Below are 26,868 nucleotides of genomic sequence, written 5' to 3'. Positions count from 1 at the left end.
AAGTCTCACAGACAAAATGTGCTTGAGCTGGCAACGACTTTATCTCACATTTTTCATAACAATTTCGAAGGAGTTTAGATGTCACTGGAATTCAATAGTAATCTCTTGAAGCTGGAACAATGTTTCTCAGTGCCTGGATTGTGTGTATGTAACAGGACTGCACCATCTATCTTCTGCATGGCATAAAAGAGCTCTGCATATGGCGTACAGACAGCATAAATATTGAAGGCTGCAGAGTCTTGGGAAGCTAAGAGATTTTATTATATGAATGCTTGGGAAGGGGCTTGGCATTTGTCCAAATCAGTGAACCCTTGATTGTCGCAATCAAAAACTCTGTAAATTGCTGGTTTTATTGTTGGGAAGTCATAAATTGTGAGCTGGATGTGTCCGTCCATGGTCAATGCCGCCTGCTGGAGTGTGTAGACTAGAGTGAAATTAAAGAGGGGAAAGGTGAAAGCTGGTCTGAGGTGACATTCACATTTGGAACAATTAAGTTTCCTTTTGTGAGCTTTTAAGCTTTTTAATTGCTAATTGGTGATCCGACAGTCAAAGTGTTTGTTTACAGCTGCCAAGTCTTCAGGTTGCTTATGTGTGACAGTTCGAGTTTTGGTGTACTAATGTCCACTTGTACAAGTGGCTCACTACAGAAACTGTTGAATGTTTTTAATGCAGTAAGATATGGGTCAGTTCTGATATGTTTAAATATTTTACCACCACACGTTCACAATTGCTATATAAACATTCTTCCATTCTCAAATTTGCTTTAAAATGTACTATTTGCCACTATTTTCTTCAAACTTTTCTCTGGGGAAGAACCCAAAACACCCTTTCTGTTGGTTGGGCTTCTGCACTTCGCACGCTTGCGACATAACACTTATACCCAGCATTTACGCCTCACCACTTTCAAATGTCACCAGCCGCCACTGAATAGAGCACTAACACTTTAAAAATGATCAGCACAGTATGAGTCGTGTCATGTGATCAAGGACGTGGGACGGCCGAAACGCGTCATGGTGGACTAACTTGGTGGCAATAAACAACTTTGAAGCACAAAATTGGGACCACGCTCCTTTTTTTTGAAGATAGAAATGTATAACAAGGATTTTGCAATTTATATATATATATATATATGCAAATTGAGAATCCGATCCGATCCACAGAATTCTATATATATACACACATACATATACATGCATATACATAGATGCACATATATATATAGATATATATATATATATATATTCACTGAAAAAACCATAGGTTTCACACCAGTTATAGTTAGGAATTAGCATTTAAAAAACCTAAGAAATTCACTGAAAAAAACATAGGTTTCACACCAGTTATAGTTAACTGGAAATTTTACTGTCATAAAACCAATTCTCGATGTCATTTGAGATGTCATCAGTGATGTCATTTGAGATGTCATCAGTGATGTCATCAGTGATGTCACTGACCATGTCATGAATGATGTAATATGTGACATCATCAGCAGTGGATTGCGGGTGCGCGATATATAGTTAGTGCAACTAACTATATATGGAATTTCAATGGTTTTGTGCAAATAAAATAAGGTTTTTTAAATGCTAATCCCTAACTATATATGGTCTATAACCTATGGTTTTTTCATTGAATTTTCAAGGTTTTGTAAGTGCTAATTCCTAACTATATATGGTCTATAACCTATGGTTTTTTCTGTGAATTTCATTGGTTTTTTAAAAGCTAATATCTATAGCTGGAAAATATATTCTTTATTAAGTGACGTATCACGTAGCCCGTGAGATGCCTCATGATGCATCGCATAACCGTGATGTATCGTCTCTGCAGCGCAAACCAAACCCAAAACGTAAGCGCGCCAGAACACGCTTAAAGATATATATATATTTTTTTAACCTTAATTAGACAAAATCCACACGTGCACATATCACAAACGTTCAAAAAACACAATATGTCGGACTCCCGTTACGCTGCCGGTTAGCTGCCCGGTTAACGTACCAGGAAGCACCTTTACCGCGAAAAATCGCAATTTTTTTTTCTTTTGCCCAGCAGGGAACTTTAATAGCCCCCTCATCAATCCTAGGGGTTCAGGAGGGGTCTGCCTTACGCCTTTCATTCATTTACACCTTTTTTTTTCCACCTCTTGTCTCTCGATCCCACAGAGAGACAAGATGGCGGCCGCTCCAGACTGTTTACAATGATAACAGCCAATCAGCTTCTCCTCAGACTCCCGTTACACTGCCGGTTAGCTTCCCTGTTAGCTGCCCGGTTCGCGTACCAAGACGCGTCTCTACGGCGAAAAAAATCGGATTTTTTTTTTTTTTTTTGGGCCCCGCGTGGCTCTATAATATCCCCCTCATCAATCCTAGGGGGTCAGAAGGGGTCTACCTTGCCCCCTTTCCTTCATTTCCCCGTTTGTTTTGGCCTCCTCTTGTCTCTCGATCCTACCGAGAGACAAGATGGCGGCCGCTCCGGACTGTTTAGAATGTTGACAGATACCGGGGAGCCAATCAGCTTCGCATCGCAAAGTTCCGTTTCGCGAAAAGTAAGCGGACCGGAGCGCAGCCCGGAGCGCTGTTACAGATATATATCTTGTTTTGAACGTTATTTTCTCAAAATCCACTGGAGCACATATATTGAGACCTAGCAAAGGCACATCGGGCTAACAGTCCCTACAATTTTGCCAAGTTTCGTGCAAATCCATTCAGCCGTTCGAGCTAAAAGTGAGGCCAACCGCCCTATGGAAATTAACATGGGAAAAACGCGTTTTGGGACCCCCCTTTTTTCTCGGCCCCCCCTTGACGAACCCCCCCCAAATTTCCAGGAGCTGCTCAGAAACAAAATGTGCCATTTTCCTGAAAATTTCAGCCAATTCCGTCCACAAACGCCAAAGTTATTAGGCATAGAATTTTCAAAAGTTCCATAGAGAAAAAATCCTAACTATATATACCTACTGGCTATCGCCGGTAGGTAATATATATATATATATATATATATATATATATATATATATATATACATATATACATACATATATACATACATATATTACCTACTGGCAGTCAGTAGATAGTTATAGTTAGAACCTAGTTCCCATAGGAAAAGCATTTTTGATTTGCTAATAACGTTGTCGTGGTTTGCCGAATCTTCTCGAAATCCTCCAAAAAAGAGTCTATCCAGGTCAGCTCCTATCCTGAAAGTTTCGGGGTGATTCGTCAAGCAGGGGCTGAGAAATAAGGGGGGTCCCAAAAAGTGTTTTCTCCATGTTAACTTTAACCAGGGCTACAGCCCAAACTGCTGAACCAAATGACACCACATTTTGCTAAAAGGTAGTGCTTTGTTCAGAAAGCAACCTTTTTTAAAATGGTGTAAATCCGTTCAGTAGTTGCTGGGAAATTTAAAAAAAATATATCGATATCTAGAGGCATAGTAGATCCTCTCGACCACTAGCTTTATTCTAATTGGCTGTCAACACTCCAAACCAGGAAGTGCTGGCAGTCATCTTATGACTCGGTAAAACCGAGTCACAAGAAAACAGTTAAACAAACGCCAAAAACAAGAAAAGGTGGCAGGGTAGAAACATCCTGACCCCCTAGGCCCCCTCAGGGGGTCCCACAAGGTCCTCCAGGGACCAAAAAAGCATTTTTTTGTTTTTAATCGGTCGAATTCACACAGGGGTTGCAAATCAGGCCGAGAAAAAAAGAAAAAAAAAAAGATGCGGCCTCCCGTGCTTTGTTGTATTGAAGCACCCGGGTGGGCCAGGTCCCAGGGGCACTGAAAAAAATGTGTTTGATGAGTTGCGGGGGGCACGCAGACTCCCCGGCAGCCACGGTGACTGCCACCCCCGGGCTAAGGCCCCCCCAAGCCCCGAGGACAGCCACCCCCAGGGCTCAAACTTTTCTATGGCCGCCATCTTTATGTGCTATCTAGTATATGCTTACATTGAGGCCAAATACGTATGTCAATATGTGTCAATCCTCTCAGTCATTCGTTATAAGGTTTGATATTATAGTGTAGTGTTACTTCAGTAATGTCCCCTGATAAATGGCGGCTGAAGCAAGTAAATTCCTTTTGCCTTGATTGTATTCTTGTGTCTTATGTATGTATTGAATAGTAGTGCGCGTTTACCAAGACTTGTAAAGCTATATAAGCATCCACATGTCCAGATGTCTATATTCATCACATTACATATCAGAACATTAGACATTACAAGCAATGGGTATAGAATACATTATATTTTATGACTCAGCATGTAATTATATGCCAGTTGATATGACATACTTGAATCAATCGTTGCAATGAACATCCCTTAATCACATTTTTTTTAAATACCAATCTTTTAACACAGACATATATTTTATTTACTTCTCAAGCATTCGTATTCACCCAGGAAGTACTGAAGCTCATGATTTTTGTTAAGACCCAGACCTATTAACAGCTGGGAGAATGAATTGACATCTAACTCTAACAATTTGATGGACATCCTTATAGAGAATTCAAAAATAAAAATCAGAAAGGTGCAAACAGAAATAGAAACTTTAAAATTATAGATAAGAAACCTAAACCTTACTGAGGCGACTGACAAAAAGTTACAAAATATTGCATGAAATCCAAAATGAAAGAGGGAGGGTCTTCACATTTGCTAAAAAATATGATCATCTCATACCTCATGATAAGCTTAACAAGACATCAGGGAATATATCAAGGAGCTAAAGCTCTACTTCAATACCACAGCACAGACTAGTGAAAGTGAATCGGCTCCGAGACAGGGAGCTTCCCATGACACCTCCTCCAGCAATCGTTTTTTAAGGGAAGTACAGAGGATAAAAAAGAGCAACTGGGAACAAACGCAACGTGTGGACACTATAAGGACACAAGGATGGGAAAGAGAGGGGGCGGCACAGGAGGCAGGATACGAGAGAATGAAAACACGCTCTTGAAACAAAAGAAACTAGATATCACAGTGTTTAACTCAACTAACAAAACACTCAGTCAGGACATGATCTCACTACTACAAAAGCGAATGAGCTTATGCCCTAACAGTGTCGAGGATATCTGCAAAATGAAAATCGCAGTTTTTAAATTCATCAGACGGTTGAAAATTAAGAAATATTTTGTACTCAACCCACAGCTCAATAAACCAATAAAGGAATTTCAACATGATGGTATGCTGAGTGACTTATCTATACAGGAAATCATGACACAGACAGTACTCTCAATAACAGACTTTGAGGCGTGGGCAACCGCCAGAGAAGATGGCTGCATTCTAAAGAGGCTCCGAAACCCGACACCTTTCCCTCCAATATCTGTACCATAATCAGAATCAAAGGCCCTGGCCTGTGTGATCGGAGGCATGTAAACTAAGCGGGCACCTGATGAGCTTGTTCCCGAAACCGGCAACATCGGCCTATGGGATAAACACGATGCGGCAGGGCTGCGGAGGTGATGGCAGCAGTCAAAATTAGGATCGCAGGGCCGGGACACCAGCCAGCGAGCCAGCAAGGGTGTGGTAGAGAAGGACACAGCCATGTTGCAAAGACACCGGAGATTCCAACACAGGTGAGTGAACATAGCAGACTTGTGCCAATTCCCGAGCGTAGTGACAGGTGTGCACTGAATTGTCATAAGGATGAGGTCTGAGGGCCGGCACTGCTTTCGGTTGTCTGATGGTTGGGACTCGGCGCGCTCCTTTCCCTCCCATTGTTTGTGGAGAACGTGAAATGGAACGTGTGAAAGGAATACAAATGAGAGTGGCCACTGAGACACTAGCCCTGTCTGCCCAAGAAGTAACACCATGAACATCACAACTCTGGGGCAGCAACAGTGACTGAAAACCCAGCAACACGACAGCAAAGGTACTTACAACATCCAGGAGGCATCAATACACCAGGAGAAACCTGACATGCCACCCAGATACAGCTAAGCCTGGTAGCAGGCAGCAGGTAGGAACCTGATGACCTTTACCCTTGGCACTAATTTAGAAACAGACCCAGTAGAAATGTCCAGCTGCAAAAATATGAAAGGAATTCATCAAACAAATTTGCCCTCCCCAAAGGAACATACAGACCAGTAGGCCCTGGGGATAAGACATCCGGTGTACCATCTCATACCTCAACCTTGAACGCAGTGTCGCTTAGTGATATAATGGTAGCGATTCAAGGAGTACAAACAACCCTAGAGGGATGCATGGACATCATCACGACGGAAATATCCCTCATTCCAGCAGACCTCCCGAACATGGGGGCAAGGGTTAAGGAAGTTGAAGACACCACGGTGGACCTGCAGCAAGACTCTAAAATGCTCAAAGACCAGGTTGGAGACCTACAGAGCCCTACAGGCAGCCATGGCGAATCTGGAAGCAAGATTAGATGATTATGAGGGCAGGTCGCGACATGATAACATGTGCATATTAGGGGTCCGTGAGCGAGCCGAAGGGCCAAATGCAGACCAATTTGTGGAAGAACTAATCCTCAAACATCTGCAGCCACATGGCTTATCGAAATTCTTTTCAGTTGAGGAAGCCCACAGAGTGCCAGGAGGTAAAAGCCAACCGGGTGCACCACCTAGACCTACCCTCAACTTCAGAGATCGAGATGTAAAACTGCAGATGACTGATAGCTCGGCCGGTGCTTTACGAAAAAGGAAGAATAACCTTCTTTCCAGACTTCACCCTGAAGGTGCAAAGACAAAGAAGCAGCTTCCAATCATTAAAACAAAAATTAAGGGCCAAAAGTGTAAAATACTCTATGCTCTTTCCAGCAAAGTCACAAATTGAAGGTGAAGGCAAAGCATGGGACTTTGACACACCAGAGTTGGCGTGGAAATGGCTTTAGGGATGGCACACTGTTGGGGGCGCTTCAGCCAAACAGCAGCATGGAAGACATCATCTGGAACCAGCAACCTCTGCAATACAGCTGCCACGGAGCAAACCGAGGGGAGGAATTATCCCCAACACACCAAGAGGACTGAATGTTTGCACAGATCTGAAGGTCTGCAAGTTGTAATATGCACAGAAAATTCGGTCTACAAACAGGGCCCAGGAGTGAATGAGAATTTCCTAGGAGGCCCCCGGGATGAAGACTAAGAAGAGACACAACCAAGGACTGGGTGAGCGCAGTGAGGGGCGCAATACTCATTGCCCCATCTCTTGAGTCCGGGGCTAGGGAGAAGAGATAAATTGCCTCTAAGCAGGAGGGTTGGGATTGCGGTGGTCAACGTTCCTCTACAGTAGGTAATCAAGTTGAAGGGGTCAACAGGCACTCTTCTAAGTTGGGGGTGGCGGGTCACAATGGTCTCGTCAAGCAGGGATGCAGGAAGGGAGGTTCATTTGGAAGGGTAAACTTGTTGGGGGAGGTTAGTTAAATTATATGTGCACATTGCATTTTTGGATACACAACACGACAACAACACAATCCTGCAAGCCATAGCACAGCAACTGACACACCTAGAGCCAGCATTAAAAGCCACACGTGGGCCAAAAAGTAAAGTAGACTTACCTAAGATCCGATGTGTTGACAGCATATTTATCCAACATGGCTTCTAGTGTAGTCCCAAAACGTGAATGGCTTAGGAGACAAAGTTAAACGTGGAGTAGTACTCCAGTTTCTGAAAAGACACTTCCCAGACGTCACTCTCCGGTAAGAAACACACCTATTCAGCAACACGTGTAAAGCATTAGACCTCTGAGGATATAAAATGGTAGTGTACACAGGATTCACATCTGGGTCCAGAGGAGTGGGTATACTGTTTAAGAAAGGCTTCCCATTTATCATAAAGAACACGTGGGCAAAGAGGGTAGATATGCAGCAATCTCTGGAAGATGGGAGGGTGAAAAGATTAATATCCCTTTGGTGTACACCTCTTCATTACTACCTGCCACGCCACTCCCAGAGCTCAGGAAATTCGTGTTGGGCTTACCCACAGGGCACTTGATCATGGGTGGAGATTTCAACATGTCATTAAAAGATACGCTGGACTGACTTCCGGCAAGGAGACAATACACAACACAAACACAGTTGGCAGAGTTTTTCAATGCCCTGTGATTGGTGGATGTTTGGAGAACACTGAATGCAACCTGTTGAGAATTACCTTATACTCAGGTGTCCACGCCAGCTTCTCACGTATTGATCAGCTAATCTCCCTAGCACCACAACTACCAGGCTTTAGTGATGTACGGCACTTACCTCGAGGGATTTCCGACCACTCCCCAATCTGGATGAAATATGGTACGAGACGGGAGAGAACTAGTAAAACTTTCGCCATTAACCCTGTTCACTTTTCAGGACAAGTTTCAAGAAAGAGATTACAAATGCAATAAAACAATATTTTATTGAAAATTTAGCTCAGTAGTCTCAGCAGTAACACTACGGTGAGGCATACAAAACAGTAATAAGAGGCAAAGCCCTCTTCCTGATGGTAGGGCATAAAAGAGACACAAAAAAAGAGGTAGACTAGTTGGAAAGTGACCTCCTAAAATTAGAAATACAATTAACCAGAGTTAATGATAACACAAAAAACCTACTGAGCCTTAAACAACAGAAATATAAGGACCTGACAACAGGAGAGGCTGTAGCCACAAACTAGTGCAACACTGAATTTATGAACGGGGGGATAAGGCGGGTAGATCGCTCGGTTGTCTAGAGAAGCGGGGAAAAGCAAGCCGGGTGAAAACTGCACTGATCCTCAGGTAATAGCGGAGACATTTTCTGCCCACTATGAACAGATCTACACTTCTAAGATGACAACTACCACACAAGATGCCCTATACCTCCTTAGGGACAGACCCATGCCAGTGCTCCCAATTGCAGACAAAAAACATCTGGATAAGGATTTGACTTCCGAGTAAGTAGCGCTGGCCATTGCGGCGCTTGCATCGGGGGATGCATTGGGTCCCAATGGCCTACCAATTGAACTATATACACACACAACAAAATGCACAGCATCCTATCTGCAGTGTGGTAAAGGGTGGTTTACCTAGAGACCAAAGACTTGCCTCAATCTCAGTAATGCACCAGATCAATGTGGGTAATACCGACCCATATCCTTACTTAACGGCGGTGCAAAAATTCTGGCCAAACTATTAGCTCTCTGACATATTCCAATCAGTGCCCAACTAGTACACCCTGACCAATCCGGGTTCATGCCAGGAAGAAATACAGCCCTCAATCTGCACCGGCTGCATTGGGTGCTAGGGTGTATAAATAGGATCAAGGAGGATGCAGTGGTTCTTTTGCTTGATGCCCGCATGGCCTTTAACACCACTGAGTAGCCATACCAAATGACAGTGTTTGAACACCGAGGTCTGGGTCCTGATACCTATCCAGGTGGTGGTGAACGGGAAAATATTGAAGGTATATCCGATTCATCGATAGACAGGGCTGTCCTCTCTGCCCCTTATTATTGGCACTGGTTCTGGACGTTCATGAGATATTACGGATTAACGATCAATTGGTCCAATTCAGTAATCTTTGTGTAATACAGACCAATGTCACGTCTGCTCCAATACTGTGAGGCACAGGTTGTGACTGAAGGATTCCGTTATTTGGGTGTGTTTAGCCTCACCAAGACCTATTCACCATAAAAAAGTTACACGTGCCACTAAACCATTTGAAGGAAAATGTGCGGAAATGGTGCTCACTCCCCCTCTTGCTTCTGGGAAGAGCAGCACTCTTTGAAATGAAGGCTCTGCCAAGTTTTCTATACATTTTGCAGAACACGCCATTCCCCGTCTCTAATAATTAGTTTAGTGCCAAACAGGGTGATGTCAGAACACTACTGTGGGATGGGGGCACCTGGAATTGCCCTAAACAAATTAACCCTGGTATGGTACGATGGTGGGATTGCACTTCTGTACATCCAAACATTCTTCTGGGCGGCGCAATTGACTGTCATAAACCAATGGGGGCACCAACCTATGACGGAACCAGCATTCCGAATGGATCGCTTAGTCTTACAACCATGGGAATACCTTCGAACACTGCACACTAAACCTAGAACTGACCATTTAGAGGGACCTACGGCCCTAACAATTCAGACATGGTACTTCACGCTCAAATCGCTATGCTGGAAAAACAAGATAACCCAAGCAACACCCTTATTGGATTCAGACTTGCTCGGAGATATGGACAAGAGACAGGGATTTGATAAATGGAACCTGTTGGGTATCTCACGGGTGGGTGACATATACTTAGGAAAGGGGATAACTCCATTAGTGGATCTGCGGAAACCATTTAGCTTAGACCCAACCGAGGCATTCCTTTATATTCCGTTATATACAACTCCCTGAAGGCAAAGATTCCGAAGGGGGATAACTTACCAGAATCATCACCACTGGAAAACAGGCTACTTGAGGAACACATGCCCCAGAAAGCGATATCACTAGCATACAAGAAACTAGTGAATAACACACCAGATAGGTTAACGCATTGCGTGAAAACTGGGGAAGAGATATCCTGGATATACAAGAGGAGGAATGGCCAGAAGCCCTAGCCTCCCCTAGAGAGATAGCTATTAGGTCCTGCTTCTGCCTAATTCAGCTGAAGATATTGCACAGGACCATGTACCACACTGGGTAAAATGGGCAGCATCCAGACCCATTGTGTTTGCAACTTTCGGCCAAATGGTGCCTGCTCAATGTATGGGATGCGACGGACCAGGGGAGGGGGAACAGATAGCAGTATTATTGGGAAAAAGATGTAGATTGATGTATGGTGGCCAAAAAGACAATCTATGCTAACAGAGGCTACCCCCAGAAGTGGAGAAAGATATGGAACAAACGGAATGAATATCGGGGACTCCTATGCACAGCTCCAGTTGTCCAGAGTAGATTTTCAATTTCTGATGAAGATTAAATTACGATATTAATACAGTACAATTTGGGGCACACTTGATTATATTGTGTGATGAAAAGAAAATTGATAATTATTGTTGTAAGGATGATGTGGACTAATGCAATGTGGAAGATGCATTTCTAATATAAAAAAAATAAGTTAAAAAAAACAGACTTTGAGGGAGACCCAACGACAACCATTAGAGTTCTTAAAGACTTAAATATACGAATGGACTATCAGTGGACTAATAGATAAATCAAAATGGACACCCAATCTATTTTTGGGTTGCAATATTGATATCTTTCACACATTAGTCCTAAACGACCTGGACAAAATACATGCCAAAAAAGTAACATGTTACAGTACACCAGATAACCTTACCAAAGTGGAACATAATGCACTAAAAGTACTAAAGAAGGACGATCCTTACTATTCGAGAAGCTGGTAAAGGGGGCAACATAGTTCCTATAAACACTAAGGACTATGAACATAACATACTCCCAAAGCTGAATGACCAAATATGCCATAAAAAAATAGATAACAACCAAATATGGGTCTTGATGAATAAAATCAACCACTCATTAAGGCAAAGGCACAATGGATGTCTTAAAGACTAAAATGAATACATGTATCTCAAAATAAACCACCCTAGATATCCATGCATATACACCCTATCGTAAATACATAAAAATCTCCCTTTCCCAACATGACTAGTAACATTAGACGTTGTTTCCTTATACACGCACATTAAATATGACCTGGGGATCCAGGCTTTGGAACATATGTTAAATACAAGATCTGCAACCTTATGGGAACATACAGTAATTGCTGGTGGAAATGACGAGACTGATTCTGTCCAATAATGTTTTTCTATTTAAAAATGATTGGTATAAGCAAACACAAGGACTGGCTTTGGGCTCAAGATTTTTCCCCTCGTACGCCAATTTGTTTATGTGCCGCTTAGAGGTGGAATGGATTTGGGGTCATAAGGCATCACAATGGAATAATTCATCCTATACTGCGGCAGATTTATAGACAATTGTCTCATGATTTGGACTGGATCCATAGATAAATTACACAAATTCAGTCACCACTTAAACAATAATGAGAGCAACATTAAATTTATGTACCGACCCAGTACACAAAGACTGGTATTTTTGGATGTAGAACTTTACATAGAGAAGGACAGGATACACAGTAAACTGTACAGCAAGCCAAGCTCCTGCAATGTATTATTACTCCATGCCAGCAGCTCCCATCTCAAACATTAGATTAATGCCATCCCATATGGAGAGCTGGTATGTGCATCACGCAACCGCAGTCGTGATTTGGAGTTTCATACTTTGTAATTAATATATACACAAGATTCACTAATAGAGGTTACAATAAAAACACATTAATGAAAGCTACCAAGAGAATATACAAGATGCATATAACGGATAAACTGAAAGATAAAGAAACAAGACAACAAAAACAAGGTACACATGGTGACTGACTTCTGCAACAGCTCCAAAATATTGACACACATCATGAGCAAACACTGGCATATCCTCTAGGCGGATAAAAGCTTTGAAAGATTCACCTTAGACAAACCTGACTTTACCTTTCGTGAGGGAATCTCTCTCAGAAATATTTTGAGTCCCAGCTGTCGGACTTACACCTCACAACACCATTGGATGCAGGAACACATACAAGGCGTTATCAAGTGGGGCCACTGTGTCACATGGAAATGGGCTTCAGATAAAAAGAAGGAGTTTGAGGGTGTCCATAAACACATATTTGAGATTACCTCAAACATTAACTGTAACACTAAATACGTGATATATTCAATTGTATGTAAATGTAAGTTGAGGTATGTGGGCAGTTCAATAAGGACTTTCCGGGAAAGAATCAGTGAACATATGAAAGCTGTCATACAGAATGACATGAGATACCGCATAGCCACACAAACTGAATTGAAACAAGCAAGGGGAACACAGATCTTTCACCTTCTATGGTATGGAGCACATTCCTAGAGACCCTCGTGGAGGAAACGGGGAACTCACCCTCAGAAGGAAGGAAGCTATGTGGGTATTATGCTTGAGATGTGTTGAAATGGGTCTTAACACAGATCTGGACACATGCTGAATTGCTGATGCTTATATAGCTTTACAAGTCTTGGTAAACAATCACCACTATTCAATACATACATAAGACCCAAGAAAACAATCGAGACAAAAGGAATTTCTGGCTTCAGCCACCACTTCTTAGGGGAAATTACTGAAGTAACACTACACTATAATATTAAACCTTACAAAGAACGACTGAGAGGATTGACACATATTGACATACATATTCGGCCTCAATGTAAGAAAATACTAGATGCCACGTAAAGATGGCGGCCCTGGAAAAGATGAAACAAGTCAAAAACCTGATCGCTAACATAGAAGCGAAACTACTGCCTTAATTTGTTGGCTCCTCATTTTGTTAAATTTGATTAGGTAGAAAACATGTCTTACATTAGACATGTACTTCGGCATATCCAAGCACATATATTGTGTTAAATTGAATTGTGAAAGTAGTTTCTATGCCATTTCAAAATGGCGAAAATAGAAACATAGACTGATGAGTGGGTAGTCCCCTTGCTACTCCCACGCGTATTTACTTAAAATGCTTGCTTATCGTGGGAAACTGTCAAAGCGTACTCGCTTAGATGATGGAAGGCTGCACGAGTAATTACTCGGGTAAAATATTCAAACATTTCCCGCAGAGGAGGGGGTTAAAAGTTCAGCTAGATTTATATATGGGACATAAGTCTGAAAATTCAATCCTATTAAAATTTCAGAATCCGGGAAAATTGAGAAAAAACTTATTTGAGACAACACCATTGATACTGTTGGAACAGAAAACATAATCGAAAACACAGGATGATTTGTGGAGACCGGGACTGAATTAAAACCAGCTGAAAGATAGGGACATTTAGCCCTTACAGGCTGAACTTAACATATTGACATTAGGATTTCAATAGCAAATTATGGACTTTTTAATGGACAAACTTATTGTATCTATTCGATATATTTTCAAGTAACACTAATGCACCAATGCAACAGGTACACTATATGTTATAATGGCGTCACAGAAAATAAGATATTTGGGTTATCAAACATTTGGCGTTTCATATACAGGTAAACAGGCCTGCAATTTGTTTTACTGGGGAGCATGTTTCCTAGATAAATGTAGGATATAAGAAAATGAAGGTAACCAATGTGTGAAGCGATTTTAAATGCATTTCAGGATTTTATAGATTATGGTGTCAATCCAAATATTTAACTGAGCTGGAACTTTGAAAAATCGGGGACATAAGTTGAACAATCAAAGGTGAGAAAATCAAATACAAAGTCCGCCCGCCACCGTAACGGAAAACGGAACCGACCGCCAGAAGTGTGGCGGTACCACAAGGCCAATTAGGATGGGTCCGCCGGGCGCATTCTGGATTTTAACATTGCGGCAGGCAGTGAGGTAAACAGCACCCACAGCAATGTTAAATAGACATGTTGTGCATTGCCATGCACAACGTGACAGGCACTGAGCGGTGCCTGCCACCTTGTGTATGTCAATGTATATGGTACCCCCCACCCAATGCAGCCCCAAGCAGGTCTGTAACGGGCCCTCAAACCAATTCCTGCATGCCCTTCCATGGCGGCATTGCCGCCATGGAAAGACCTTCACCGCCAGGCATCCTAATATGGATGGCGGTCTTCCAGACACCGCCACAATATAATGTCCGAGTTCCGCCCGGCCGGCAATCGTGATGATTGCTGACCAGTGTAAATGCGCCCAACGGACTTTCCGTCCGCCGCGGTACCCCCGCCATGGTAATATGGCAGGGGTAAATGGCGGGCTGGCGGGGAGTTATGGTGATCGGATCGCCACCGCCGTCATCATAATGGCCCCCTAAGTCTGTGTACTAAATTTGGAAACTTTTTGAAAATTATTTTTTTGTGTAATTACATTATTACGCTCTAATTAATGTGCATGGGTTGCCACTATAAAGTCACTTGAATGAGAACAAAGGTTAGAGGCACACAAGTCATTTATACCTAAAGACTTTTAAAGCATCATATCCTTGTAGCAAATAAATATGCTTGTATCTTTTAGCCCTGATGAAGTCGCCATCTCTTACCGTTGGCGACGAAACGCGTGTTGGCTAAAAAGAGAACTAAACAAGAAGTAAGAGAACAAATCTAACAATACAAAGAAAAACCAGAATCGTTGATATCTGTAATTTATGTAATGTATGCTGACACTTGCGAGTGCTGGGATAAATATTTAATGATTAAACTAGGTGGTACTTAGGTTTAGGCTTCTGGAATCGGAATGGAACAGTGGAATAATAAAGAGATAGGACGGCCCGCAACACTAGTCTATTACTACTAGTTGATCTGATTACATAGGTCAATTTTATTGCAATTTCCTGTCAAAAAATCTTTTGGAGAGATTTCTCAAATATTTATTATTTGGGGTCTGCCGAGGCGGGAGCTGGAGGTGCCTCCCAGGATCACTCTTCTACATTTGGCTCTGCTGCTGGCCCCAGTAAGTCCTCCTGTTGTTAATAATTATATTTCCCTAACTTTTACTGCACCTTATGTTTTTCGAACGAATAAATTCTGTTTCCTAATTCAAATTTTTACCAAATCTTCTTTGATCTATCCGTTTCTAAATTCTTGTTATCCCTGCATTATCTACCAACTTAGTTATTTATATTTCTAATGCCATTTTTTTTTACATCTATCTAACTGCCTCCGACTCTAATACAATTAGTCTGTCTGGAGCTTGCTTTATAATTTATTCCGATTTTTCAGTCAGCTTTCCCTCTCCTCTTATTTTGTGGACTGTCTAGTGGTGTTACTACTATAAGACTCAGAGACCACATTGGTCCTTTACTACTACTACTACTACTACTACTACTACTACTACTACTACTACTACTCTGCTGTGCAGATTGCATGCCCAACTAAGGTATTCTACGCATGTTTGTTGAGATTAGAAGGCTTTCCTTTTACTTTCTTTCTCATGCTCAATCAGTAAATTAAATGATGGTCACGTTGGACACCCCAAAGTGGTATATGTTTACCTTTTCTCATCTAGGCCTAGTACTATTATTATTAGCAGCGGTTGCTTGTGAACAACTGATTAGAGTGCACCATGTCTGGAAGGTAGTATGAGGAGGAGGAGGGCACAATTATATTTTCCAACCAAAAGAGGAGACTCAAGAGACCTCATGTCCAATTGTCCGCCCATTTTGCCACACTTTGTCTTTTTAAAAAGTTTTAAAACTCAGATTTACCAATAGCTCGTGCAACGGAGTCTAGTCCTTTGGATTGTCCTCTTCTTGAGAGGCTTTTCGAGAACTGGCACCAACAAAATGTCCAACCCGATATTTTATTATTTTTGATACAATAGGACATACGGTCTACGGTCTACTCTACTCTAGTACCCGATTTGTACTAGTGATGTGAATGGTGTATGTATGTATTGTATTTTCAATCGTGCTAGAGAAAAAATAGGGGGAGGCATATATGGCATCTAAAAAATGTGTAATGTTTTGTCTAGGCATACCGACCACCAGTGCCGGGGCCAGCAGGGAAGGCAACGCCAGGCAGGAGGGAGCAGATGCAGCAGCTGCAGGGTGTGAGCTGTACAAAAGGGGGTGGCGATGGACGGAGCATTTGAATCAATCAAACATTTACACACAGTCAAAAGATCTGGGTTTAAACCATCACCGTTCTTTAGCCCACTCCGCCACCCCAGTTCAGAATGGCTACTGTGAGCTAGCAGCAGTGGCGGGCGGTGGGAAGTTATCTTCCTTACTTATTGACAATACACACTCGCTGCAACGGTGTACACTGTACTGTTGAGAGAGACAGATGTTGTGAACAAAGGTTGAAGAAGACACCCTTTACTTAGCATTAGCAATAGCATTAGCGGCTGGAGTTTAGTAACTAATAGACTATTGACTTCAACTCATCTGGGAAAGTTTTATGAAGAAGGCTAAAAGTCAGATGACCTTGATGGATGGGTTGAACGAAAAGGCAAAGAAGGATGGAAGGAGGAAGGACGGGTGACATGTAATATATGATTGGCGGAGAAGGATGTGTGGGTGAGGGAAGGGGGCCCGGGATGCATAGGTCGCTGATAGTAATACAGGGGGTCCTTCATACTTACATTTGTCCTAAGTGTAATTCCTAGGACAGGGCAAATATGCAATTGAAAATAAAATTCCTAGACAATATACAAGTTGTCAAAATCACAATGGAACAGTTTACAAGAAAACAGTTCAGTGTATACCATATAAAAGAAATTTGTTTTTGATTTAAAAAAAACCAGATATGACATTCATATTGAAACAGTTGTTTCTTTAAAAAGACATCAATTTGATGACATTATATAGATGGTATTATAATTATCTCCATTAAGTATGGGCGTAAAATCCGTTCCGCTCGCGGAATTTGCGGATTTTCGGCAAATTCACGATCCGCGAATTCTCACGAATTTGCCGAAAATTTGCACGCAGCAGATTTTTTTGCTTGGTGATTCAATATTGCGGCGTGCGGCGTTTACTTACCGTCATTCAGCGTTTGAAGAGTTGTTTTTCTCCATGTTTGCGTGTGCTGCGCCATTTTGGATCTTGCTGCGGGATCCCGCGGGAGTTTGAAGACCGCGATTACGTCATCGCAGCTTGCCACCTTGCACATCAAGAGTTTGTCAACGCGAGTACGTCATAAAGGCCCGAGATCATGCATCGTGGGAGTAAACAATTGCGAACACGTAGATGCGGCTGGCAGCAACAATCTCGCGTTTGCGAAATTGCAAAATTTGCGATTCTGCACAAGAAATCCACCAGCAGGCAGCATAAACCTTCTGAAAATGATGATTTTTATCAGAATAACTCCTCAGGTTGACATTTGCCTGCACTTTTTTTTGCAAGGAGTCCATTTGGGGGGGCGGGGGGGGGGGGTGGGAGGAAGGAAGTGCCCCAGAGTCTCCAACTTCCTGTTCCTGTCCAACAGGCTCCTCCCTGTGCTTTGTTCATGTTCTGGTCCCTTGATTTGGATCTTGACCTGGAAGGATTACATTTTGTGGATGCTGCTGGATATTTGGATTTGTGGCCTTTTTGACTTTCTTTGGATCACTTTTGGATTAGAAATTTCACAAGTAAGTTTGTTTGGGGCATTACAGTTGCTGCAACTACAATTTTGGAACTTTTTCAGAACATTAAATAAAATATATTGTGGGTAGCCACAGTATCCAGTAGGACCAGGGTTAGTTATGGGTGCATGATACAACTGTTTTGTTGAATTTCAACATGATTTAGGGCATGGATGGCATTAGATTGTGGGGATTTTTGTGTGTTTTTCGATTTTTTGGCTGTTGGGGCCTTTTGCCCAGGGGTACTCAGTGGTGCATGGAGTGAGTCTTTCTGTGGGGTCTCTTTAATGTAAACATCATGGAGGGCATGGATGGCATTTGATTGTGGTGATTTTTGTGTGTTTTTCGATTTTTTGGCTATTGTTGGGGCCTTTTTCCCAGGGGTACTCAGTGGTGCATGGACTGAGTCTTTCTGTGGGGTCTCTTTAATGTAAACATCATGGAGGGCATGGATGGCATTGGATTGTGGTGATTTTTGTGTGTTTTTCGTGTTGGGGCCTTTTGCCCAGGGGTACTCAGTGGTGCATGGACTGAGTCTTTCTGTGGGGTCTCTTTAATGTAACCATCATGGAAGGCATGGATGGCATTGGATTGTGGTGATTTTTGTGTGTTTTTCGATTTTTTGGGGGTGTTGATGGGGCATGGCCATGTGGGTGGGGGCCATTTTGAGGACTGGTACAGGCAGGGCCTGGCCATGTGGTGGGGGTCTAGGGGCCATTTTGAAGCCAGGCAGTGTGCTTTGTTGTGCCATAGGCTTGCACCCAGTCTGCCATGCTTTCATCCATTATGCCCCGGGGTACTCAGTGGTGCATGGGCCTAGTCTTTCTGTGGGGTGTCTTGAATGTAAACATCATTGAGTGCATGGATGGCATTGGATTGTGGTGATTTTTATGTGTTTTTCGATTTTTGGGGGTGATGTTGGGGCCTGTCCATGTGGGTTGGGGCCATTTTGAGGCCTGGTCCAGGCAGGGCCTGGCCATGTGGGTGCGGGTCTAGGGGCCATTTTGAAGCCAGGCAGTGTGCTTTGTTGTGCCATAGGCCTGCACCCAGTCTGCCATGCTTTCATCCATTATGCCCAGGGGTACTCAGTGGTGCATGGACCGAGTCTTTCTGTGGGGTCTCTTGAATTTGAACATGATTGAGGGCATGGATGGCATTGGGGATTGTGGTGATTTTTGTGTGTTTTTCGATTTTTTGGCTGTTGTTGGGGCCTTTTGCCGAGGGGTACTCAGTGGTGCATGGACTGAATCGTTCTGTGGGGTCTGTTTAATGTAAACATCATGGAGGGCATGGATGGCATTGGATTGTGGTGATTTTTATGTGTTTTTCGATTTGTTGGCTGTTGTTGGGGCCTTTTGCCCAGGGGTACTCAGTGGTGCAATGACTGAGTCTTTCTGTGGGGTCTCTAATGTAAACATCATGGAGGGCATGGATGGCATTGGATTGTGGTGATTTTTGTGTGTTTATTAATTTTTTGGGGTGTTGATGGGGCATGGCCATGTGGGTGGGGGCCATTTTGAGGACTGGTACAGGCAGGGCCTGGCCATGTGGTGGGGGTCAAGGGGCCATTTTGAACCCAGGCAGTGTGCTTTGTGCCATAGGCCTGCATCCAATGTGCCTTGCTTTCATCCATAAAGCCCAGGGTTACTCAGTGGTGCATGGGCCTAGTCTTTCTGTGGGGTGTCTTGAATATAAACATCATTGAGGGCATGGATGGCATTGGATTGTGGTGATTTTTTATGTGTTTTCTGATTTTTTGGGGTGTTGATGGGACATGGCCATGTGGGTGGGGGCCATTTTGAGGACTGGTACATGTAGGGCCTGGCCATGTGGTGGGGGTCAAGGGGCCATTTTGAAGCCAGGCAGTGTGCTTTGTGCCATAGGCCTGCATCCAATGTGCCTTGCTTTCATCCATTATGCACAGGGTTACTCCGTGGTGCATGGGCCTAGTCTTTCTGTGGGGTGTCTTGAATTTGAACATGATTGAGGGCATGGATGGCATTGGATTGTGGTGATTTTTGTGTGTTTTTCGATTTTTTGGCTGTTGTTGGGGCCTTTTGCCCAGGGGTACTCAGTGGTGCATGCACTGAGTCTTTCTGTGGGGTCTCTTTAATGTAAACATCATGGAGGGCATGGATGGCATTGAATTGTGGTGATTTTTGTGTGTTTTTCGATTTTTTGGGGTGTTGATGGGGCATGGCCATGTGGGTGGGGGCCATTTTGAGGCCTGGTCCAGGCAGGGCCTGGCCATGAGGGTGGGGGTCTAGGGGCCATTTTGAAGCCAGGCAGTGTGCTTTGTTGTGCCATAGGCCTGCACCCAGTCTGCCATGCTTTCATCCATTATGCCCAGGGGTACTCTGCCAGTGGTGCATTTTATTGGTTTTTCCATTTTGGGGGGTGGGTATAATAAAAATGCTTACTTGCAAACTATTAATTGAAGCGCTACATATGCAACAGTTATTTAACTGATGTTCCTCTGGCTTAGTTTGCTTTTAGGTGCAGAAAGACGAATCATCAGCCTCATTGTTCCTCATCAGTGCCAGGAACAAGAGCTGCTGCGGTGTGTGCAGTACAACATCACGTGTGGCCACAGACAACTCTGCAACTTGTGCAACTGTGGCCTGCTGTTCTGACATCTGAAGAAGATGGCCCCCAAAAAAGTTGCCCATAGCTCCTCTAGCAAGAAAGTTGCCAGTAAGGAGCAGAAGAAGCAAGTGGCGCCACTTACCAAGGAGACTGGTGTGCCGACCGCCGCATTTTTTGGGAAAATAAAAGTACGCCTGCAGCAGCAGCGGTGTCTGCTGGGGACCAAGCTGGGAGCAGCACCTCCGCTCCATTGGGCTCAGTGCCACCACCACCACGCCAACTTAGGCCCAAGCCCTTGAGTGCTGCAGAGGCAGCCAGTATAGTTGTTCAATCACCATCGACCAGTGATGTTGGCTCATGGCAAGAAAGTAGCAGCATCCCTCAATCAACACAGGTTGTTGTAACTCATCTGACGAGTGTTCAACAACCACAGCCACAACAACAACCACATGTGCAAGTACAAGCCCAAGTACATGTGGAAGGAGAGGCGGCGCAAGCAGAGGTGCATGGAGCGGCACAAGTGCCCACAATAGTTGTTCCTCCCGAAGTAGGGGCACATCAGGAAATCGACATTCAAGCCGAGGTATCATCTGAGGAAACCACTCCTCCTGATCATTTATTGTCTTCCAGATCCCCAGCAAGGAAAAGATCAAGGATGGTGTCTACATCTTCTTCAAGCCCCCTTTCTTCTGATGATATGGATGAAAATTGGGAACCACCAGTGCCGTCTGAGAGTGAGGCACACCATGATCTGACAAAGGTAGCTAAGCCTAAAAGGAAGGTCCCCGAAAGTCTCATAGTTATGGAATGTGATGATGAGGCTGAACAAGAAGTGGCGTATTCTCCTGCTGATGAAGACTCTCACCACGACGACGCAGTCATCATACACGTCACTCCAGCCTCAGCGGGCATGCAGCAAACAGACATTTTTACCCTATCCCGAAATGCTGCTGAGCGTGATGTTGGCGATGTGTCAATGGGACCACCACCAATGCAGTTAACTGGTACACCACCACCTACAGCTTCCATATTTTCTCGCCAGATGGGACCTCCATACACCTCGACCTCCATTTCCTCAATTAGTGGTGCTGTAAGTGCACAACGTAGTACATTTTGGCAACACACATCCTCCACTTCATCTGGCATTAGCATTCCCAGTATCGCCTCCTCCGCCCCCCACAGACATTTGAAGTCCGCAGTTTGGGACGTCTTTAGTGTTAGCCCAACAAGGGAAAACATAGCCATTTGTACCATTTGTAAGGTTCGAGTTAGTCGTGGTAAGCTTGGTACCAACTATGGTACCGGAGGCCAGAGAGGTCATCTTGAGAGACAGCACACTGTCAAATGGCATGCGCACCTAAGTGAGATCAAGGCAGCCCGAATTGCAAGTCAACAAATTGTATCCGTTGATGTTTCATCTGATGAGGAGGAAGAAGCGTCAAACATTTCTTCAGTTACACCCAGTACCCCTGTCAGCAGCACACCCCCTGCAAGATATATGAGCCACACTAAGAGTGTGGGAGAGAGTGAGACACCAATGCGAAAAAGTTCATCATCACTGAGCGTAACTGGGTCAAAGAAGTCATCATCATCCCGTAAAATGGTCCAGCCAACCATTAGAAGCATGTTGTTTTCAGATGCGCCATTTGAACGCAACCACCCAACGGTGTGTCTGTATAACACTAAGCTGGCTAAAATGCTAGCGCTGGACCTTCTCCCTTTTTCTTTTGTGGAAGGGGTGGGTTTTCTTGAATTAGTGGCAACGTTCTGCCCTAATGGAAGGTTCCTAGCCGGTTCTATTTTGCCAGAGTTGCGGTTCCAGCACTACATGAAGATGTGCTGGAGGTGATTGGGGCAGCTTTGCAGAAGAGTGCTGTTCACACTATACATCTGACAACAGACATGTGGACCAGTTGCCAAGCCCTTGATTACATGTGCATCACTGCACACTGGGTCTCTTTTTCAGGGGTTAAAGCAAAGGTAAACGCAGGTGTTGACACGGACAAAGTTTATAAAGCTGCTCGGAAACATGCAACACTAACCATGTTTGCCATGGAGAAAAATCATACAGGAGAAAACATTTTGCATGAGTTTAACACAAATGTCTTTCAATGGCTGTCCCCAAGAAAACGCATGATTGTTATGTTTCCACGGATAATGGCGCCAATGTAGTTAAGGCCCTGGATAAGGGTAACTATTTCAGAGTGCCGTGTTTGGCGCACTGTATAAACCTGGTTGTTAAAAAATTCTTGAGTGAAGAAAGTCCAGTGTACGAGTTACTGACCACCTGCCGAAGAATGTGCACACATTTCAACCATTCTTTTAAGGCCCGGAAGCAGCTGAGGTGCCTGCAACATGAACGTAAAGTGCCAGTGAAAGCACTCATCCAGGAGGTGGTAACACGTTGGAACTCAACCTTCTACATGCTTGAGCATCTGTATGAGCAGTATGCGGTAGTCGATCAGTATTTCTTTAAACTGGGTACACCTATGATAGACCTGAGGATACAGGTGGAGCAATGGAAGCTAGTTAAAAGCCTGACCGACATGCTTAGTCCTTTTGAGGTCTTCACGTGTGCAGTCAGCAGGGAGGACTGTAATTTGGGAAAAGATATCCCATTGTTGCGCCTGCTAGAGCACCAACTGAAGGCGGTGTATTCTACGTTTCAAAAAGATGGAAAGCAAGAAGCATTTGAGTTGGCGGAGAAGTTATTACAGCGCCTACTTTGCGATGAACGTCTTGAAAAGATCCACGCAGAACAGCATTACATTTCTGCTACTATTCTGGATCCACGGTACAAAAAGGCAGTGGCAGGCAGAGTATTCTTTCCTTTTGATGACGCAGATGTTACAAAGTACAAACATTGGCTAGCTGTGTCAGCCACTCTGTTTGAAAGAGAACAGCAGGAAATTGAAAGAAAAAGGCAGTACATAAGCATCAGGAGGCCATCCGGAGTCAAAAAAATCCACTTCTGCATCTGTGGCAGAAGTGAGCGATTTTCTCTCTCAGCCGTTAACGACACCAGCAACCGTACAATCTGCACCAGACACAACAGTAACATTGTGTGAAGAAGAGGATTGGCTAACTCAGCTTGGGTTTGCTTCTCAAAAGGTCTCAGAAAAAAGTAAGCAAAGTGGAGGAACCCAGGAGAACCTTGAGTCGATGGTGCAGGCCTATCTGAATGACTCAACAGAGGTCTATGTTCATCATGACCCATTGGCGTAGTGGCATGGGAAAAGAGATGTGTGGCCAGAGATCACCAACCTGGCTATAAATTACTTGTCTTGCCCACTCGCAAGTGTGTCTTCTGAACGTGTTTTCAGTGCTGCTGGTGGCATTTTAACTTCCAAAAGGACCCGCCTCTCGCCAAAAATGTGGAGAGATTAACAATGATCAAGATGAATCAGCACCTCATACCACCAGATTACAAAATACGAGAATGCAGGCAGGAAGAAGACGAGGAGGACACCAACTTAGATGAGGGAAGTTCTTCTCTGTTAATTGACCTACTCCCGTCTGAATTCGCAGAGTTTGAGGATGAGCTCTTCTTCCCCGACACCGAGCCCTGAAAATGAGTCAATGAATCACTAACTTTCTTTTTCGTCCTTATTCACTTTTATTCCTGTGTGTCTGTCTTTCTTTGTTTTGCAAAATCTATATACAAAAAAACTTTAATCACCTAATCACAAAAACAAGCCCATCAGCAGAACTGTCTTCACTTATTTGCTTATTGATTTGAAGGTGCCGCAGTCTGCATTCCTCAGGTTCACAAGAACATGCTCCTCTATCCTCCTCCTCCAGACTCCTATTTCCCTCAAAGCAGAGGGCTGGATTACGCCCAATGAAGAAAGACCTAGCACTTGTGGGGGTGTTCTACTTCTTTGCGGGTGAGTTGACGGGTCTGGGGCATTGCTGTGAAGGTCTAATACCGGATAAAAGTGGTTTGGAGAAAATCAGAGCAGAAAAAGTTTTTGCGCTTTTGATCACTTGCCTGTCTTTGGGGTGCTGTTTGGGGGGCTTTTAGGTTGTTGGGGGTGGGTTTTGGGGTCTGGGAGCACTGCTGCCACAGTCTAATGTTGAATGCATTTGTTTTTCAGGAAATCCATTGTGGAAAAGGGGAGTTAGGGCCTAGCTGCACAGCGCATTTGGACAGAATTGATGGTAGGCCCATTTTTGCTTTTTGCCTGTTTGGGGGTGTTCTGCTTTTTCGCGGGTGGCTGCAGGGGTCTGGGGGCATAGCTCGAAAGGTCTAATATCGGAATCAAGTGTTTTGGACCAAATCCACGGGGAAAAACCTTTTGAGTTTTTGCTCACTTGCCTGTCTTTGGGGTGCTGTTTCGGGGGCTTCCAGGTTTTTGTAGGTGGGTTTGGGGGTCTGGGAGCACTGCTGGCACATTCTAATGTTGATTGCATTTGTTTTACAGGAAAACCATGGTGGAAAAGGGGAGTTGGGGCCTAGCTGCAGAGCACATTTGGACTGAATTCCAGGTGTGGCTTTTCCCGGGATTTGCCTTTGGCTTGTTGGGGGTGTTAAACTTGTTTTTGCCCGGGTTGAAAGTTCTGGGGCCATTGCTGGGAAGGTATAATACCCGAAAGAAAGTGTTTTGGAGGCAATCCCTGGGGAAAAAGTTTTTGCATTTTCTGAGATTTCGCTCACTCTACCGTTTTCGGGGGGCTGTTTGTGGGGGTTCTTGGTATTTGTGGGGGGGGTTTGCGAGTCTTGGAGCAATGCTGGGTATGGATACTTTTGCTTGCTTGCAAGTGGTTTGAATACAATCCATGGTGGGTAAGGGGGGATTTGGGCCTACTTTACTTTCAAAGTACGTTTTGTCACCATTTTCTACTAGGCCTCGTTTTTGGAGATCTGATTGGGGGTCTTCTACATTTTTGCAACTGGGTTTAGTAAGGGTCTGGGAGCACTGCTGGGAAGGTCTACTTTTGCTCTAAAACACAATTTATAGTACACCTAGCTTGAGGGGAAAGATCCGCTAAATTAATTCGCCCATTCTTATTTATCCTTCAAAAGGAGACTCAGACAGAGTACGCACTTTCAAAAATATTGTACTGTCTATTGGGAAACTCAAAGTGTGACTTTTTGCACTACACAGCATACATACCTTATATTTATTTGTCAGTGGTGTTCTAATACCACTTCCTGTTTTTCCATCAATAATTACAGGCCGGGTTTCAGCCTGTGCAATGGGAAAAAAAGGATGAAGTCAGGCTTCACATTAGCGAGCCGCAATTCAGCATCCGCCAGGCAGGCAGTGGACAGGGTGTCTTCTGGTCACCAACATTGATGGACGGAGCGTCAGATGGAATGGAGGAGTCCCGCTAATAAGAGGAATGGTTGGATGCATTCAACTTCCCAAATTCAACAGGACAACTACAACAACATACAGATACAGTATCCGTTCTTTTCTAATTATCTTTTAAGTAATGTTATTGCTGTGAACTTCTATGAGTGTGACTGCATTTCTTTGATCTCTGCTTCTAAATTCATCCCTACAGCCATTGTATAGGTTTTACTTCTGCTATTTTTCAAACCTAATTTAATGTACAAAGTGTTTCTCAGAGTGCAGAGATAGGCAAGTGAAAACGCATAATTATTACTGCAGCCCAGTACTGTCGCATTCTTTTATTCACGGTTGTCGAAAGTACTACTTACTTTTCAGTAACCATGCATGCAGTAGTGCATGCACTTCCTTTATGTCACTTAAAAGATTTATGGATAGCTTTGTACCCAAAGATTTGTTTATCTTCAATTATTGTTTGTCCATGCTGTGCTTTTTTTTTTCTTCTCTCAACAAAACTTTCCCAAAAACCGCCATTCCCATCTATTTTCCAAACCCTAACCCTCTTCCCCCGGGCTGTGTGGTTTTGATTAATGTGTGACTAAATGACAGCCATAATTCCACACACTTGCTGGGGAGGATAAGGTCATAGCAACAGGCTGGTGAAGGAATCCGAAGGTATATTCTTACTCAGCTTGACACATAGTCACTATTGGCAAATGAAAGCAGATTTTCATGTGCGCCATCAACCTGATTGATCATCAAGAACATCCTCCTCCTAGATGTGGCAAATGATTACGCTGCTGTGTCCTTCACCTTCAGTACTATTTCCTGTAGTAGTAGCCGATGTCAAAGAAATTCAACGAAAGTACTAGTTATACTTTCAATACTTTACCATTTGTTAGGCTACATTGTGGCACTGTTCTAGTGTACCGTCACCTGCTATATTCTCTATCGTACCGTTCTAATGCTACGGT

The sequence above is a fragment of the Lissotriton vulgaris genome, chromosome 6 (assembly GCF_964263255.1).
Source record: "Lissotriton vulgaris chromosome 6, aLisVul1.2, whole genome shotgun sequence".
NCBI classification, from domain to species: Eukaryota; Metazoa; Chordata; class Amphibia; order Caudata; family Salamandridae; genus Lissotriton; species Lissotriton vulgaris.
This window is presented reverse-complemented; position numbering follows the sequence as displayed.